Here is a 20,945-nt window from a genome sequence, read left to right as displayed (position 1 = left end):
ATTTTCTAGACACATGGGACTTTATTTGGATTCCTTTTAGTAAGAGAAGCATGCTTTGTGGTATCTATCTAGACGATTGTACAAGCTCAAAACTAGGGCTTTTGGAAACTTGTACATGTTTTTGGGGTGTATCGTTAAAAGAGACTCAAAATCTTAAGCCAACTTGTTGATAGAAAACACACTCCTTAGCTAGTACTAGAGTAGTTGTTTTAACCTTAGTCATAGCTAACTAATTGATAAGCTCCCCCATAAGCCCAAAAATCTTGATTAATTAATTTCATCAAACTGAAATTTATTTGTCCTTAATGGCAGTCTAGCATTTCATAGATCTTGCATTTACTCATTTTCACATGTACTTTACATTCCTCTCATGGCTTATTGCCATACAATTCTGCTTGCATCAAACAGTGGCTTTGCCTTGCAAATTCAAATCCCGATGCTCTACAACATGGGAAACGGGCTTTCTCTCACTAGCTTCCGAGGGCGGAATCTACATCAGGAAGGGGGGCATGTTACCACCAAGCAACCACCTTTTATGTAGCCATGGGATGGGCTTGTCGGACCCGCTAGTAGTGTATTATGTTATTGGTTGGGCTTGTCGATCAGGTAGGAATGGTTAAGAGTGATCGCCAATGAGAAGCGCACTCTAAAACTGGAACCTATAGTGTTTGGGTAAGATTGGCTAAGTATGTGCGCCCAAATGTGAACTGGCAAGCCCATATAAAAGTGAATCTAAACCTAAAATACCTCATTCTCTCATTACTGCAATGCAAGAAGAGTGCTCTTGCTCCATCTCCTTCTCCGTCTCCTTTGTGTACTAGTGTGTGTGTGTGTGTGTGTGTGTGTGTGTGTGTGTGTGTGTGTGTGTGTGTGTGTGTGTGTGTGTGTGTGTGTGTGCGCGCGCTTGAGAGAGAGAGAGAGAGAGAGAGTGATCGAGAATTGTGGTGGCACGATGATGGCAAGTCAATTGAACGTGGTGCAGTGGCAGCTCCCTCTTCTTCGTGTCGAGGAATCCTCCACGACAGTAAGTGTAGAGCGGTGAGTGACACACTATTGTCATCTTTGAGCTTACTAGTTTAGACTAGTTGCGTGCTTGGATCCATTTGTGGCTTTCACAAAGTGTTAGGCAAGTCCCTTGCTTCAATACGTGCAGTAGAAGCACACAGGGCTTGAGAAGGAGAGTTGGATGCATGGGGTGGTGGCGACTACATCGATTGAGCTGGACATATGGAATCTGGTTGTATGCAAAAAAGGGCTAGATTTTTGCAGGCTTCATGCCACCACCTCAATTGCATCATTAACATAACTACTAGTACCTCTGTTGTAAGCTGCATCTTTTGGAGGGATCGCACCTTGACAGCCTTCAAGTTGCATCTGACTAGAGATATTAGTTTCTAATGGATGGTTGTTGCATCCCTCGCACGCGGAAAGTGGTTATTGGAGGCCCAAAATCGATGGATCTTTAGAGTTGTTTTTTGCTCATTATTACTACTCAAAGCACGAGACTCACGAACGTTCAAAAGGGGACACTCAATGCAGGAAAACATCTATTGCTCTTGAAAATGATATTTTTTTCAAAGGCATCAATAGATATTTTATAGTTGTCGGTGATGAGCTTGAGTATACCTTCTCTGTGGCCACAAAAACACACTCATTACACCCTAACCTTAGGGTGGTAATGAAGAGAATCGCTACTAGATTGAGACCTTGATTAAAAACCCTTGGAAATAACATACGTCAAACTTACTAACAAATTTGACGTTGTGTTGCCTTGAACTGTAGGTTGATGTGTTGAGAAGTATAACATGGGGCATTTACAAGTTCTAGTTGGTCATAGCTTGCCACAATGCCTAGTAGGTAGTTGAATGCAAGGTAGGATGGGCTTCATAACTGCTAAATATGACAACGTCCCCACCACTTTTTGTCTATGTTTTGAAGGTGAATGATATTGAGCGGAATGCCACCTGTACTAATGCCCATGAGTATCATGTAATAGTAGTTCTCTAAATGCGCATTTGGATTATTGATGATGAGCGGACTAAATATAGTGCCACCCTCAAGATGCCCATTATCATGTGTAGTTAGGAAGCACAATGCATAATGCAGGTTAGTCAACAAGGAGGCAAGACGATATAATTGTTGACCAAAGCAACCTACAATAGACAGAGAGAGAGAGAGAGAGAGAGAGAGAGAGAGAGAGAGAGAGAGAGAGAGAGAAGGTAATACTAATCAAAGGACATAGAACATAAAGTTACATCTACGTGTTTTGTGTATGACAGGGGGGACAAATATTCACAACACTACACGTTTCAATTGCACAAGCACGACTCTAGCTCAACAATAGTGCAAGGTCCATTATCTGCATCCAATTTCCCATGCGCATGCGTTTGCTTGGTGCAGCAAATAAATGCTACGGGGCAAGACACGGCTTTCGTTTCTTATAACTTTTTGGAGAAGCCACAATGCTTGCTCTCCAGCATACTCTTGTACAGCACCTCTGTATGACGTGCACTGTATACATTGCACTTTCATTTTGTGATGTTTCATTGCAAGATGATATGTTTAACTATTCACATTGCTTTTTTGTAGCTTGACTCAAATATCGGTCTGTAGATTGGACAATCAAAAAGCATCAGTACAACATTGCAGGTCAATAAAGCACCTCATTTATTGTTGCAGTTGATCATTCAAGCTTTATCTATTTGCTTGTTTTAGAATTTTTTGCATTACTTTCTTTGCTTCAATTTATTTAAATCTTGTTTTTAGAACTATACACTTGATGTCGATCAGCATTTGCACATGTTAGTTACATACGCAACTCTTTGCATACAATTGCTAGCCAATGCATGTGATGGATTACAATAGTGAATACACAAGTAGTGAATGCATGTGGTGTATCACAATAGTGAATTCACCTTGTCCATCTTTACTTTAGCTTTGAATAATTGATACCATAGTAGGTGTCTAAAAAATTAATGCCATATTATATATGTCCTCATTTCTCCCGTACTAGGTATCAATATGAAGTTCTCAAGACCTAGAAGATTACAATCCAAGTGCGCATCAATAAGCTAGGGAGAAAATTGTAGCCAACTTGAAACTAGCTTATCGTCTATATGCTAGGTCATGGTTTGAAATTATTGTATTGTATAAAGATTGGAGCATGCAATGTGACATATTTGCTCACAATCTAGAAATATATATACGGTGGGCATACCTCACATATATAGCAATAAACGAGGTCAACAGACAAATGAAATAGACACTCCTGCTACCCTCACTTTTGTATTATTGTTGGGTGCTCTGCCATTGGAGCGTCAGCAACAAGACTTAGCAGCATTGTATCTACAGTCCATTACCAGTTCAAAATACCAACCACGAATCAACAATATCCCCTCTCTATTCATGAGACCGATGATCAATATTTGGACATAAAAGAGGCAAATATTATAATTATAGATGAGTTTTATATGTTAACCCAACGACTTTTGACCTTTTGTATAACAAAATGTCAATGTAACAAGTAGTACACTGGTAGATCCCTTCAACAACAAATGTGTTCTCTTGCTTGGTGATCTTGCCAAACTAACCCACTTTATAATCTGCACGGGAGGCTTGTAACACATGCCATATCACAAGTTCGGTCCACTGGCACTTTGTACAAGATGTCATGCTCTATAAGACATGCAACAAACCCTAAATTGCTTCATTTCTTGACCATTATCATGAAAGAAAACTAACCGTAGATGAGATCAATTGTACCTTGCATGTATTAAAGACAAAACACACTCGACATCCACCTTCAAAAATGTGAGCCATCATTCTTCGCTACCAACCATTCAATGAAATTTTTCTTTTTGAAATACTTTCCATTTGCAAGAATTTACATGTAGCACGTATACTAGAAAAACCATTCATCAGTAGACGTAGTAGTACAACCTCGTTTGGATATAATCTCAAGTGTAACCATCCCTATAATCTCTAGTAATTTAAACGTATATCCCTTTCACACAGTGTTGTCCTTGCCAAATTAGTCATTCTCTTGTTCCCTTTAGTGCTAGATGTTAAATGTCAAGTTGCATATGTCCTGCTATATTCTATAGATGTTATATAGCAGGATCCACCAAGAAAAACTATTTATTTTCTTCAATCGCGCTATGTATTTGTTCTTGCTTCATTTGGTCAAGGAACACACACACTACTATGCTGCCTCACATATAGGCTTCTCCACAACAGCAGGAGATTCTCTAAAAGTCCCTCTTTTTCCCTTCCATATGTCTGAAGGACAAAATCAGTATGAGTAAAAAGTTCACATTCCTTACTGTGTAAACAAATGGAAGACCTGTGGGATGATGTCCGGCTTTGGTGCGACAAGATGAAGGATTTGCCTCTCCCTCACTTACCTTTCATTGATGGTAGATTTAGGGTTCTCACAAGAATCCTTAAGGCACTTGGATGACCGTCCTGAGATGCACGTCTATCAAGGAATCTTGACGTGTGTGGAGACTAGTTGGATTCGAGAGTTGGCTCTTAGAGCTGACTAGGAACAACGGTCTCCCATCACTTTGAAAGAGGTAAAAAAACATTATCTAATGACATATTTTGAATTTATTCATTTTGTTTCCTGAATATCACTTGCAAATGCTAGGTAATTGTCTGTACGACTAATGTTTTTGTTTAAATAGGCCTTGTATTGGGCTATGGACAAGTCGACACATGAGTGGTCAACCCTTATCACCAAGTCTTGGATGTTGAAAGCGATGGAGTTCGTGACTTACAATGAAGTGCCTATCCCACCCTCTGGCCAACCATCTCTTGGTGCTAATTTACACCCGCCGTGCTACTCCACATTTTCTAATGGAGAGAATGACTCAGCTATCGGTGATAGCTTTCATGTTGAAAGCTTCTCTACAGATGTGTCAATGGAGTATGTGTTGACCGCTGGGTCAACAACACAACATAGCTCAAGTTTCGTACCAAAGTCTTATCTTTTGCAAGTTATGAAATGCTACGAATTATGGCTATAAACGTCATTTGTAATGAGTACTTATTCTAGTTTCAGAAGCCGGGGTGCAATGGCACTTCCAGATTGTAAATACAAAGCCATTTGACCCTTTCAACCCCATTTTTGGTTAAACCTAAGGTAGCCTTAGTATATAAGGTACCTAGGTCATTTTGTAAAAGGAGACTTTAATCATAATCAAAACTTTAGCGCTGCCGTCTACTGTGTGTGAGAGAGAAAGAGAGTGAGCGTGAGCTTTATCCTCTAGCTACGCCCAGCTCGCTCAACACATTGGAGATCCGACTTCACCATTGTTGTAGGATTGAGGAGAGATACGCGACAACACCAAGCATTCCACGCGAGACAAAGCGCACACGTCGATGCATCTACGAGCTATTTGTGGCTGTAAGTGTATCAAACAATGTCTGTTTTCTGTGTGCTAGTAGTCAATAGAATCGTGGCAACATAAGCTACACATAGGTACTCATAAATTTTAGTTTCAGGCACTTTCAAAATTCTGCTCTGTCATCCTACGTGTTTTTCGCAGATGAGTTTAGAGTTAGGGTTTTGAGTGTAGAAACTTAGGGAGAGGTGTATCCTAGTGAGGGGATGGTGTTCCTTAAGTTTTGTATGAATCTCGCATGATTAGGTGAGTTACCTTCCGTATGTGCATGCAAATACTACCTAGATCAACATAATGTCAATCGAGGACACAGATGACACGATAGGCACACGGAGGAAATCTCTTTAGCTTGTCAGACTGAGACCATCCTACACATACAACACTCTAGAAGGCCAACTATACCACAATCAAGAACCTCACTGCTCTCAACTACACCACCTAGCCACATACACACATACGGAAGGTAACTCACCTAATCATGCCAGATTCGTACGAAACTTAAGGAACACCATCCCCTCACTAGGATACACCTGTCCCTAAGCTTCTACACTCAAAACCCTCACTCTAAACCCATCTGCGGAAAACGCGTAGGATGACAGAGAAATTTTTTGAAAGTCCCCGAAACTGAAATTTATGAGTACCTATGCGTAGCTTATGTCGCCACGATTCTATTGACTACTAGGACGCAAAAAACATACATCGTTTGATACACTTACGGCCACAAATAGCTCGTATATGCGTCGGCATGTGCGCTTCGTCTTGCGTGGAATGTTTGGCGTTGTCGCGTATCTCTCCTCGAGCCTACAGCAATGGTGCAGTCGGATCTCCAATGTGTTGAGCGAGCTGGGCGTAGCTAGAGGATAAAGCTCACGCTCACTCTCTTTCTCTCTCACACACAGTAGACGGCAGCGCTAAAGTTTTGATTATGATTAAAGTCTCCTTTTACAAAATGACCTAGGTACCTTATATACTAAGGCTACCTTAGGTTTAACCAAAAATGGGGTTGAAAGGGTCAAATGGCTTTGTATTTACAATCTGGAAGTGCCATTGCACCCCGGCTTCTGAAACTAGAATAACTACTCATTACAAATGACGTTTATAGCCATAATCCGCAGCATTTCATAACTCGCAAAAGATAAGACTTTGGTACGAAACTTGAGTTATGTTGTGTTGTTGACCCTGCGGTCAACACTCCCCCCTTCCGCGTTCATGTCGTCCCCGACATGACCTGATTGTCGATGGCGATGTGGTCTTTGCTGTCGTTTTGGCTTCATTTGTTGCACTGCTTGTAGCTTTGTTGAACCACAACAAGAACTATGATCCATTAGAGCGGACATCTATCATCATAACCATTCATCTTTTGAGATCCTCTGATTACTTTTATGTCTGCTCTTCTTCATTGGGGACTTCTTTGTTCCTGTGCAATCATGTTATTAGTGTTGTCTGCAGCTTTGTCATTGTAGGCCATTCTTTGATTCGCCATTGAGGAGAAGTATGCTATGATCTGAAATTGGTGCTCCAATTCATTTGTCAATTGATTTGAGTAGCATTTCCTTATTGTTGATGTAGAAGGAATATGTACAAGAGTATGGTAATAGGTGTCTTTAGATTAGTGTCTAAAACCTGGATGACCAAAGGGAAAAAACCCGGTGGGAAAAAAATGCCTTTGGTATACGCTCTTATTGGAGTTGAGCAGTTGAACGTGAAATACATGTTCATGAAAGGTGAGTTCTTGGGTGAAACACGGAAAGAGTGCCTGATGCAAGTGCCAATTATGGGACACTCTATATGCATATGAGAAATTTGTCAACAAAAGCATCCCATGTGAAAGAAGGAGATGATGGGTGTTTCGAGGAATGAATGTAGCACATGTGACATCAAAAGATGTCTCAATAGCTTCCACCTTTCCAAGAAGGGTTGTCGATGTAGAAGTTTCTCCACTCGTATCTCACTGTGCTCAGTACGTGAGTGTCTTTTGGACCTTCTCCTTCACTTCACCAGACTTAAGTACTTAGACTTCGACTCTTTTGCTCACCTATACCAGGATAAGTGACACAACGTAAATATGCTCAACTCTTCCAGCTTGAGCAGTACCTAGAATAGCTAAGACGCTTAGACCACAGAGAATATTACTTGAAGCTTTGGGACTAACACCTCACTCATTTTGTGGCTTAGCTACTCGACTCTGACTTTTATGACTTGTCGGTTGCCTGTTGACACTACTTTGTGACAAGTTCTTCGGCTGTTGTAGTGGCTGCTGAGACATACTTCGTAAAGTTTCATCGTTTCCCTGTACCTTCTTCTCTTTGTAGTGCTCAGGTCTCTCGTCAGTCTTTTCTTCATGTGGATTATGGATTTTTTTATTTTTTCTTAATAATAAACTAAGAAAATCTTAAAAAAACTTAACAAAAGAAAATTCATTCAAATAGAAATCTAAATGCTATGTACACTATACACATGTCCCTAGGGGCTCATATATGGATTTTGTCCCCATACTTCTCTGTAACACTACTATGAGGGCATATACTCTAAATTTTGTCAAAAAATATCATAATAAAACGCAAAAATTCAATGCCTCTCACAAAACATTGCCCTCTAATAGTCATAATGTTAGGTCCGCATTCAGAATGCCTCCCCCCTTCCTATTTGGAGTCATCCTTTACGACAGGGTATCGCAAAGGTTATGTATTGTGCTTGGGCAATTAAAAGTTGTACCTATGCAGGCCTTGTAATGTAGCCCTATTATGCATACACAGTCAATGCATGGAAAAGATTTATGTTGTGCAAGATGTGGGTATAAGCAATTTGCTTATTGGCATTTGTTGGCGAGGCTTCCTATTCTAAGCAATGTAATGGTCTTTGAAGCTCCTGTATCGTTGCTTGATTGAAGCGACTTGCTCTCTTCTAACTGTACTGTAATCGTAGGAAGAATTGTAAGAATTCAAGCGGCGATGCACTGACAGCAGTTTTGTTGTTCTTCTTTGGGACCCATTTCTTTGCGATTATTGGTTGTTTTGTTGCTGGCTCTCATTTGGGAGCCCATACTTGCCCGTGCTTCGTTTGTGTTTGAAGAGACTTCTTTGGGATCCACCTTTTTGTTGTGTGAGTCAACAATGGTCTTTGTTGCAGCCCTTGTACGCTTGGTTGGGAATGGGATTCAGGCTTTGAAAGTTGATACTGTGGTTGTTTTGGAATCCAAATGAATTCCTGACTTTTTCGTGCTTGAATCAACTTCGTTGGAGCCCAAACCTGAGTTGTGAAAGCTTGCAATTTTGTGATATTCTTACCCATTCGTGCACGCTTTCCTTGCTTTTGTTTTGGTGTTGGATCTTGTGATTTGTCATTAGAGATCTTTGTCTTCTTGATCCATATCTGTTTTTGGCCGATCTGGCTTTTTGGTATCCAGATTTGTTGAGCTTTTTGGCTTTGACTTGTTGTCCTGTTCTTTTGACCTGTCATGGTTGTTGCTGAAGGAGTTGGTGATAGTGATGGCCTGAGTTGATGATAAGGGATGTCGTAAGATTCATCACTATCGCTACTATCCTCAGCAAGGTTGACTTCTTGTACTTTCCCTTGATTTTTTGGCTGGTAGTGGAAAGTTACTGTCTGTTTTCTCATGGGTGGTAGTTTCTTGGAGGACTTTTCTAGCCCATTGATTAGAGCATTGTTAGCTCGTTGCTCTGGTCGTATTCTCCTAGCTGATTCTTTGCATCCTTATTAGGAGCCATGTATGAGGATGATTGTGGTGGCTGTGTTTTCACGGAGGACTTTGGAATCCACTTTTGATGCACTTTATTCGTGTAGCGATGACATTGATTCCCGGGTCGTTGATCTTCTTGAAGCTCGAAGTGTTCTACAGAGTCATAGAACTCGTCGTCTTCTTCTTTTTTTGATTCTCCACATTTCTTTGTTTGCTCCTTATTTCGAGAGCTTGTTGATGTCTGGTTCTCTTCATTTTCCTAGATTACACTCACTGCAAAATAAGGAATGACATCATAGCCATTTTCATCTCACAAAACTTTGTTGTGGGAGCATCCTCCACGGTGCACATGTCCAGAGTAGCCAAGATGTGTTCCCATCCAAAAGGCTCTAACTCTTCTTCAGGAAATGGTTCTGGGATATAGTCCATATCCTCTATAACCCGCTCTAGGATACATTCCTCAAGTTTCAAGCTACCACATTGTGAAGCTCCACACATCCACAGTTCTTTAGGCTTACCTAACCAAGCTGGAAGTTCTGATCCTACTACTGTGGCGGAATCAAACTCCTCAACCGTTGTTCTCATCACATCCCTATAGCTATGGTCCCTCAAGTTTATCTTTGTTATGGTTTCCATATGTCTCAGGTATATATGGTCATAACCCCAATCTTTGACCATTTTCAATTGTCGCATGAATGGTCTTCCCAGAATGATGTCATAGTTGTTCTTCTTGCCAAAGTCAACAACAGCAAAAGTGTGTTCATATTCAATGCCACAAGAAGTAACAAGTACTTTTTCTAGCAGTCCTAGGGGCTTTTCCTTGTGTCCGTCTGCAAGCTGCAGGGTCATTCGTGTGATATCAAGGCAGGTTTTCCCCATTTTTTCCAAACCTCTTTGGTTGCAATGGCCACACCAGCTCCACTCTCAAGGATTGCCATGGTTTTTACATTATTGAATTCCACAGGAAGGGTGGTGCTTCCATCTTCTCCCTCGTAATACTCGCCTACCTTGTTTAATGGCACTAGCCTAGTATTTAGTTGAGGCATTTCAAGCTCTTTGATGCCCTCCTCAATTTGAGTCATTGGGGTTTTTACACCAAATTTCTCTAGACATTTACCCACATTAGCCCACATGTTTGGTCTTATTCTGAGCAACTCGGCTAACATTATTGTACAGGTGACTGGGGTAGATAGAATATCTACTAGCCCCTTTGAATCGATGGCCTTGTTGGGAGACAGTCTCTGTGATGGGACTGCAACCACATCTGACTTGGTCTCGTACTCTCCCATGTATGATGGTAGTGTTCTTAGCGAATGGGGTTGACTATCCATCGATTGTACAGATCCTTTGTCGCCCCAATACGATCGCACGTCTAGATTCATTTGAGATCCAGTCTCAAATTCCTCTATTGGTGGTAGAAACACTCCTCGTTCATCACCAGTCTTGTCTACTCGTCCTCTTAGGTCATCGGCTTCATTGGCCTCTCTGACTTGTTTCCACAATTCGTCAAGACCCTCTATCTCTTTACAATCCTCAGGTATAGCTTGGTGAAATCCCTCAGAAGAGTTATCCGTGGTATTCAGTACTGCCCTTGGTTCTAATGCTGGGTCTTTGAGGTTTGATTTGTGCTCGTGACTAGAATCTGGCTCTTTTAGTTCCTGGTTTGGTGGGATTACTTGTGTAGGCATGACACGGATCACATCCTCAAGTTTTGCAACTGGTGGTTCTAGTAAAGCTTGGGTTGTTTGAATCATTTTCTGGCACATTTCAAACCTTTGTTTTTTTAGTTCCGCATAGGGATATGTCATCCACCTGTGTTCTTGGGTTTGGTTGTTTTTGAGCCTCACATCATAGGCTTTCAAGAGGGCATCTAATGTCTCATTAACCTTCTTTGCCAACACAGATCCTCCTGAACTAGCACTTCTCGGTTTCTCATCCGTGGATGGTTCTTCTAGAGGTTTAACCATTTGTGTAAGAGAAGGTGCCTCCTTTTCCTCATGTTGTTTTATCTTCTCCTCAGCTTCGGTGAGCTTCTCAGCTAGGGATTTTTGCTCTCGTTCCCTGCGTGCTTTCATCCTAGTCTTTCTAGCTTTCCAATTATTCCGTTTGCTCTTGGTTTTTTGCGTCTGTCTTTGGTCCATCATCTGTCTTTGGACTCATGACACTTTTCGTGTTCTTTGTCTCTAGATTCTCATCAGCTTTCTTTTGAGCTTGTGCTCTCGTAACTACTTGAACTGGTACAACATTTTCATTTTCTAAGCTACTAGGGAGCTGAACAATCCCTAATACATTTGTCGTGATTTTCCTGATTTGGTTTGGTTTTTTCGGGCAATCGGGGATCAAGTGAGTGATGCCACACTCAAGACAATAGGCATTTACTTCAGTGATCTCCGTATGAGAACATTGTTTGGCCAAGTGGTTGTCACGACTTTTGTGACAATCTGTCTCTGGTTGAGGAGATTATTTTAGCATTTCCTCTTGGCTATAAGCAAGCTTTGACCTAGATAAGCTGCTATTTGCAATGAATCGCAATGTCCTTTCGTCCATTTCATACCTTCTTTCTTTCGACTGAAACCCAGGAGGTGGAGGTTGTACCGGCCTCACCACTCCATGTGTTTCTCTCACATTTTTGTTGCTCCGAAGGGTAGTACTCACTTTGGTTGCTATACCACATTGTAGCTGGTACTGGGGTTGGTTTATTTGATGCTTCCATCATTGGCATTTATCTCATGTCTACTTGCATTCTAGCACCTGGCAGCGGAGGTTGTTGTCCTAAGACAAGCTGTGGCCTTAAAACTCCTACTGGTCTTGGCGCATTCTCCGTATGTATCTAGGTGGAGTAGGTGCTTTTGGAACATGTTGTACATACCTCTCCCTAGCATTTTCCATGCTATAATAGCACTCTTCCTCCGTATGGTTCGTCCATTTTCTCTCAATTTCACACCACTTCGGCTCTCCCGAATCAGACCTTACAAGAGGAATCAACCTCTTGACCAAGTCGTCGATAAGCTTTTCTTGATCAATAGGTGCCGTTGGCTTGGCAATGGACTCACTTATCTATGAAACACTATGCTGAGAGGATGTGTCATCTGCTTGACTCTTTAAGTCCTTTTCTTTGTATGCCTCACAGTTATCCACTAGATAAAGAGCTTCTTTGATCAACTCGTTTAGCGTCATCCTCCTTATCATATGCAGATCCTTCTGAAGGCCCGCATGTCTCATTCCCTGGATAAAGATCAGCATCAGTCGTGCTTGCGTAGGTAATTCGGCTCTCGGACAGAGCTTAACATATCTCTTGAGCTATAATGATGCTTTGCGTACTGATTCATTCTCTTTCTGTTTGAATCTATGGATTTGCGAGACCGTGTTGTGAGCAATGCCTTTTGGCGAGAATTCTTCAATAAACTCCTCAAACAGCTCATCTAGGGTCTCAAAATCCCATTTTTCCACCGAGTCGAACCATATAGCTACATCATCTTCTAGAGTCAATCCAAATCCCGCAAACTGTGTCGCAAAATCTGAAACTTCCTCTGCTATAATCACTCTTCTAAAAGACGTTACGTGATCTCTCGGATCTTTATCTCCGGAGTATTTTCTGTTTGCCCATTTCTGGACTTGGGATGGTCTAACTCGTCGATTGTCTACAAGTTTAACCAGAGACTCTCCCAATCCTTCTCTCGTTATCGCTCTTGAAGGGAATCCTGGTGGCTCTCTTCTTGGAATTCCTATAGGAATTCTCGTGTTGGGTGGAGGCATTTGTGGTCCTTCATTGACCAAATATCCACCTCTTTCTAGTACAGTCTATGGATTTGTGCTTTCTACAACTCTGTATTCTCGTCCATACTTGTCGACAACTATAGATCTCCATTGACAGTCGATTCCATTTGTGTAGACATATAAGAGCTTGTAATACGTTATCTCTTCTAGGTATGGATTTGAGCACCTATAAAGATTGACCTCATTGTCGTTAATGTATCTATATAGTCCTTCACTCTCATGACTAATCATCCAAACTCTCTCAACAAGATGGATCTTTATCAATTGCAAGTTTGGAAGATCCATTGTGGGAGGATATTCCTCTATCGTCGGGATCTCCAAGCTTGTGTAAGCTGCGTTTGAATCTAGGGTAGACATGATTTCTGGGCTTAAGAGCTTTTGCTTGATTCAAGTAGACTTAGTCCACTGTGTTCAAGTTCTTTGGTTAGGGAAAAGTCGAAACTATGTCCAAAACCGCCACCGTTTCGTCACAATTCTCGCAAATTGTCGCTTTCAGACACCCCTAACTTGCGGATGTATTTTGAGGCCTCAAACGACGTTTTTTTTTCAAAGTTGAACTAAATGGTTACTATGGCATCATTTAGTTCATGTTTTGCTCTAAGATCTGTAGAGCCGCTCTCAGGCTACGTTTTGATATAAAAACTTTTCCGATCCGATACCGTTTGTGAAAGTTATGGCCAAAACAGTGAAATGCAGTTTAGAATGGTCAAAATGAGCCCACTTCAATTTTAAAGAAGATTTGGGATCTCTGTGACACTGTGAACACTTCTGTATGGTCAAATTTACAGTTTAACCCTAAAACTGGCCTAGAGACATCCTACGCGTAGGATGTCTATATGCTCAGAATTTAACAAAATTTGATCCAGAGACTCCCCTTAAGTCCAGCAACACAATGGTATGCTCAGAATTTCATTTGGACCTAAAAATGGCCTTGATACATCCTACGCGTAGGATGTCTTTTTGCTCAGAATGACTTGAAATTTTCACCCCAGCTTCTCCTTGATGTGTTGATCACAGTGGTGTGCTCATAGGTTGGTTTGGAGTCCTAAATCAAGCTGGAGACATCCTACGCGTAGGATGTCTAACTGCTCAGAATTTGTCCAAACTTCATCTCAAGATTCTCCTAGTGCTCAGCAACCCAATGGTATGCTCAAAATTGAATTTGGATGCCAATAGGTCAAGATTTGGGCTGCATAAGCTTCTAGTGCACTCCAAGAGTAGGATGTCTGACAATTCTTGTCTTTGCTTGGTAAATAGGCCAAACAAGGTCCAAATTTACTTTTGAAAAAAAGTTCTAGAATCCTTGAGACACTTAGAACCTCCCTATATGGCCAAAGTAGAATTTTGACCACTTTATGACCCTAGAGACATCCTACGCGTAGGATGTCTTTTTGCTCTGTTTCACCTCAAACTTGCACTATAGCTTCCCCTTGATGTGCTAAGCTCACAGCTATTTTTACTTTTTGATTCTGACACCTATAGGTTGGTCAAATGATCAAGAATCTGTTCCAAAAGCATGACGTCTGTTCTGATGAATTCCTAAGTCAAATCAACTCCAAATTGGACCAAATTTGCCTAGGAGGCTTATCTAAGGCTATATGACAGCATGGTATGGTCACAGTAGAATTTTGGTTTCAGAATTATGCAGTAGACATCCTACGCGTAGGATGTCTTTTTTCTCAGAAGGAACCCAAACTTGGATCAAAGATCCCCCTAGTCTTCAGCAACCCATTGGTATGCTTAGATTTGAGTTTGGATCTCAAAAGACCCCAAAACTAGCTATTCTTGCCTTTTGTCTCTCCAAAAACGCTAAAGTCTGTTCAATCTTCACTTTCACTGACCCAAATGAGATGAAATTTATCACATGCACTCAATACAACATTTAGAACATGCCTATGGAGTCATCCTATGGTTTGGTCTCAAAATTAGGCCTTGGACACAATTTGGGTAGGATGTCTGGCAATTCTCATCTTTTGGCTTTGATCTGTCAAAATTTGGTCAAATTTCCACTTTCCATGTGAAAATAGGGTAAAACCTACCTTCTAAACACAGTGGTAACCTCAAATTTTCAAAAAAGTGCCCAGATCACCCTATAGACATCCTATGCATAGGATGTCTACTGCTTATTTTTTCAGACTGAAGTGTCCCTGATGCTTCCTTATGCTCTCAGCAAGTGCAAGTATGCTTCACAATTGCAAAAACATGCCAAAAATCACTCAAATTAAGCCTTTTCTAAAGTTTTACGTTTTCTGACTCTGCCTTTTGGCTTTTGGTCAACAAAAATAGGGAAAAACACCCAAGTCAATACGTTACTAGGGTAAAACCTACCCTCTGAACCCACTGGTAACCTCAGTTTTCCCAAATTCCCTTCCAAAAGTGCCCTGGAGACATCCCACGCGTAGGATGTCTACTGTCTTAAAATGCAATTTTTTTCTGGCAGTAGTATTCCCTATGCTCTATAGAGCTCTCAGCAATAATCACAAAAAAATTTGGACTTCAAATCAGCTTCCAAACACAATTTACCGTCTTTCCTACTTAGTGTTTTCCACTTCTCTGATGAGCCTAACAGTAACTAAGACATGCATAAAGTACTCTAGATGAGTAATCAAGATATCCTACTTACCCTACTCCTACTCATCAATGTGAGATGGTGATTTTGATGTCTTGGTTGCTTCCTAGCCTCACACGGACTCTCAAGTCAACCTACCACCACATCTACCATTCCAACTCCTACTCTCTACACCACAACCTACTCTAATCCACAGATCCTAACTAAACCTATCTAGTCGGAGACCCTCGGTAAGTCACACGCTTCCTGGCTATCCACTTGATCACGGAATATCCTCTTCCGGATCCACTTAATAAACACGCTTTCTTTAGCCAAAACTAAATCAAGCAACCATCACACGAGTGTTAGTAGGAAACCTACTTAGGTCCTTGTGTCCCCGGCAGCGGCGCCAATGTTCCGGGAGCAACTCACACACCCATGAAGTGCATGCAAACACTTCCTAAATCAACATAATGTCAATCGAGGACACAGATGACACGATAGGCACACGGAGAAAATATCTTTAGCTTGTCAGGCTGAGACCATCCTACACATACAACACTCTAGAAGGCCAACTATACCACAATCAAGAACCTCACTGCTCTCAACTACACCACCTGGCCACATAGACACATACGGAAGGTAACTCACCTAATCATGCCAGATTCGTATGAAACTTAAGGAACACCATCCCCTCACTAGGATACACCTATCCCTGAGCTTCTACACTCAAAACCTTCACTCAAAACCCATCTGCGGAAAACGCGTAGGATGACAGAGCCGAATTTTGAAAGTGCCCAAAACTGAAATTTATGAGTACCTATGCGTAGCTTATGTCGCCACGATTCTATAGACTACTAGCACGCAGAAAACAGACATCGTTTGATACACTTACGGCCACAAATAGCTCGTAGATGTGTCGGTGTGTGCGCTTCGTGTCGCGTGGAATGCTTGGCGTCGTCGCGTAGCTCTCCTCGAGCCTACAGCAATGGTGTAGTCGGATCTCCAATGTGTTGAGGGAGCCAGGCGTAGCGGGAGGATGAAGCTCACACTCACTCTCTTTCTCTCTCACACACAGTAGACAGCAGCGCTCAAACTTTGATTATGATTAAAATTCTTCTTTACAAAATGACCTAGGTAACTTATATACTAAGGCTACCTTAGGTTTTACCAAAAATGGGGTTGAAAGGGTCAAATGGCTTTGTATTTACAATCTCGAAGTGCCATTGCACCCCGGCTTCTGAAACTAGAATAACTACTCATTACAAATGACGTTTATAGCCATAATCCGCAGCATTTCATAACTCGCAAAAGATAAGACTTTGGTACGAAACTTGAGTTATGTTGTGTTGTTGACCCAACGGTCAACAGTATGGTAAATGTTGGTCAAAGCTGTACTAGATAAGTCTCTTCTTCAAAAGAATACATCTATTGAACGTCTTCAAGGAGGTCTACTCTTGGATAAGAGTGAGATTGAAGAGGCACATGACAGTGAGTGCCTCTTCAAACTTTTTTGAATGTGTTTTATTTTATTATGTAAGTGATGATTAACGTTTTTACGCTTTTTTTTCATTTTCATAAAAGGGACAATGGAGTTTGCTGAGAACAATGTAAATCTCAATGGGAAGCCACATACAATGGAGGAAGGTAATGGCCGTTGATGAGCTTCATGAGCTCGGAAGCAGTTTGAAGGCTTATGTGGATATACCTCATCTCCTAAACAGGTTAATGAATGAACAAGTTGTTCAGTAAAGGTACATGGACTCTCTTTATCTTTTATGGACTTAAGTATCTATACCTTCCTCTGTTTGTCAATAGTTTATGATTCCTTCAGGGGCTCTTATTTTGGTGGTGGTTAACGTTAGCTCCTTAGGCATTCGATAACATTTGAATTAGACACTTAGCTCTATATGAGAACTAACGAAAAAAGCATGTTTTGGCTTTTGTATGGCTTCTATGCAACCTTTTCCTATAAATTTTTGTGTGGCTACATGCTAACACTAGTCTTGTTTTCAAGCCAAAAAGAGTGGCTTGGGTCGCATTTGTGGTGATTTTTTTATATTTAGTTTTTAAAGCATATATATTTATCCAAAGTTTTATCTAACTTGGAAAAGACACATCAATCTAGCTCTGGTCTGAATTCCAAACAATACTCATCGCTTTTGTGGAAGTGGTGGGCTATTTACATTGCATCATTTGTTCAAATATGGGCTTGAATTTCATGGTGGGTTGGTGACTAGCTATGAATTTTGGTGGGTTGTTTTTTTGGTGCCTGGCCATGAGTTTTGACAAAAAAACACAAAGTGAAGAAATGTAGATTTCATGCAAAATATGCGACAGCTTTCAAAGTTAACTCATTGTATGTCAAGGAAATTTTTGCTCTTCCTGAGTTAGTTGATTCAAAAGAAGTATCATTGCCGGTTGATCAGTGTACGGTAGGTGCAACAATTTTCAAAGGCTTCTCATGTTTACAGGTTAAGAAATGTCCTCCTTTTTTGCTTGATTTCCAAATCACAGATGAGCATAAATTTGTGATATGAGATTGCCCAAGTATGATGGGCTATTTTTGTCTCATAAATTTCATGGTTTTGTGATGCAATTTCATGCATAGAATGATTGTTTGGTCATGTGGAAGCTATGGTCAATTGTAGGCATAGTTTTGCATGTTGTTTTGGACATAGTTTGAATCCCGTTTGGTAGAAGACTCGGGTTATGATCACGGTATGTTCTCACGCAACGACTAGCATGCTTAAATTGGATAATTAGAGAGATTTATGTTTGCTCACAATGAGGATCTCTCTTTAGGAACATAGATTATTGTTTCCTCGGATTTATGGATTAGAATAGTAGGACAATTCTTTTAAGCAGCCATCATAATCTAGTAATCACCGGGTGATCTCTGGTATGCAGGTTTATGGACTAGGGAATTGTCTTATTTGGGTTATTAAAGAAGATGGACTCTGAACGTACGAACCACTCATGACCTAGTCTTCTCATTTCCAAGCATGGTTTAATTTAGTTTATCATTGGATCTTTATGTTATTTTTTTGGTTAATGAAAGGTCAATGTGAAGTATAAACGTGATGTAGGGGAAGTTAAATAATAAATATGGGAAACAGGACCGTTCTCTGTAACCTTTTTCTTTATATAATTATCCCTCGATGACTGGGGAAGAAAGCCCGTTTGATGCTTTAATTTGTTTTATAATTTCTCCCTCGCAGCTAGGGAAAGATAAGGCTATGTTTTTTTGTGCCAAATAGTCCCTTTTACAAAGGAGACTCTGACAAAATATCTCAAAAATTCTTGTTATGACGAGAATAGTCGTGGATGACCTCTCGAAGTGGGTGTTTCTAGGAGGGATTGATTAAGCTTAAGGGTAGAAATACAATGACTTGATGGACACTTGGAATACCTCCTTGGGAGATGCCCTCTAGGTCGGTTTGCACCAATGTAACCATTGAGAGAGTGACTGCGAGAATGTAAGATGAGTAGGGAAAGAGGTTCAGTGAAGTAAGCTCTTGCTCTTAGAGGATTCCATGGAATCATTGAATCTCATCCTTAGTCACCCAAAACCTCATCTTAGGGGGCTGTCTAACGGCCGTGTTTGAGTCCACACTTCATCGGCTAAATGCCCTCTAACCCTTGGATGACCGTGCTTATAGTCCGCTCTGTAGTTGAATGAGACGCATGCCAAGATAACTTGATGAATTTCTCATAATAGATTTCCACGGGATATTCTACTCTTGAGCATGCTAGAAACTCATTCATTTTTGCATTACTATAATTCAAGGGTAGGTATTTCTCATGAAGTTTTTCTTTGATAACCTCCCAACTCCCCGTATCTTTTGATACTCCCATGTCCTTGTACTTAATCTTCCACCATGTCTTGGCTGATCCTTCTAGCTTTGCCTATCCCATGATGCTTTTTGCAATGTCATTGTAACCTACTAACTAGAAGCAGCGTTCCATTGAGACAACCCATTCCCCCAAGGGTTTGGGTACGTTATTCCCTTCCCCTACAAAAGGCCAAGGCTGAAGGCTTTCTATTTAAATCCTTATCTTGACCAAAATCTTCGACCTAAATGGAATTTCTTTGGGAATGGCTTGTACAGATCCATTGGGGGCTCTGTTTTGAGCAGAACCATGAGTTGTGAAAGGGACGCGATTCTCCACAGGACTCTCTACAGACTCTACTCAGCACAGCAGATGGTTCCCTTATTTGTTGTCCTCCATGTTTCCCTCAGACAGTATTTCTATGAGGAGGCATGGCTGGAGAATGATCCTATTAACAAATTAGACAATGGTTAATTCACACATTTTATCTATCGACCAATGCTTACAAGAAAGAAAATAACATCCCCCTATTTATTGCAATAGACTAAGACTTCATGAGATGTGTTCAAATTCAACAAACTTTGATTAGATTGACGTTAAATACATAATCCATATTGCGATAGAATCTCTTCCAAAAGATACATCTTAATTAAGATAGGAGAAATGGATTACAAATTATAGGCTGCTAGAAGAGGAAGATAAATGGGAGGCTTATGGGTCTAATTACAAAAAAAAACTCCACCACAAGATTTTCCAATTCTCTCTCAAGGACAAACCTCACTCTAATCCAAGGGAGTTCACTACATAGTATATAAGCTACCACGTGCAAACAAAATAGGTGTATTTAATCTAGAGATTACTTACAGAATTTACATTACAGAAGAAGTTTATTATTATAAAGGGCTCCATTTACAAAGGGGTTTTTTTATTCCTTTAATTTCAGATGTGCAACATATAGTACATATTTTCAACATATTAATAAGAAATTCTAAAAAATCCTCTCAATATTTGGATTTGAACCCTCTTAGTACTTGTATCTTTCAGGAATCACTAGGGTCGTATTGAGATTAATTATCGTGATGAGTATGCATGTTGGAATTCTCTATTAGCATAGAAGCACTTGTTGATGGTCCACATGCATTTATGAAAGTAGAGTGAGTACTTAGGAAGGTCCCTCAAGATGCTCTAAATTGTTTCATGATAATATAGATGGGGTCTTCTCTCTAGATATATTGATATTTTTTTGTAATTGAAAACCTTTAATATTTACACAAAGATCTTTTTAAATGTTGATAATTTAAAAAAATTATTGAGAAGAAGGGGTTTTTTAATTGTGTCTAAAATTTACAAAACGGTTTCTTTAAAATGTTTAAAAAATTTACATAGGGTTTTTAAAATGACCCCATGTTCGCACATGATATACCTTACTTTCTCTAAGTGGCTGCCCAAGGCATCTGATACCACTTGTGAGGGCCATGCCCAGTCATTCTCTGGCTGTTCCCAACATCCTTCCCGCTTGGGACCAAAAATTCATTGGATACCTCTCCAACATCCTAACCAGTCCAGGGGGGAAACTAATTGACAACATCTAGCTCATCTACCTAGAATTTATACTTTAATTTAATCTCTTACTTTAGTCCTAGCTAGTTTTCGCTCTTTCCTTGGATCGTTGATCATGGTG

The sequence above is a fragment of the Adiantum capillus-veneris genome, chromosome 1 (genome assembly GCF_014529385.1).
Source record: "Adiantum capillus-veneris isolate H3 chromosome 1, ASM1452938v2, whole genome shotgun sequence".
Classification (NCBI taxonomy): domain Eukaryota; kingdom Viridiplantae; phylum Streptophyta; class Polypodiopsida; order Polypodiales; family Pteridaceae; genus Adiantum; species Adiantum capillus-veneris.
The sequence above is the reverse complement of the archived record's forward strand: the minus strand, read 5'-3'. Positions refer to the sequence as shown.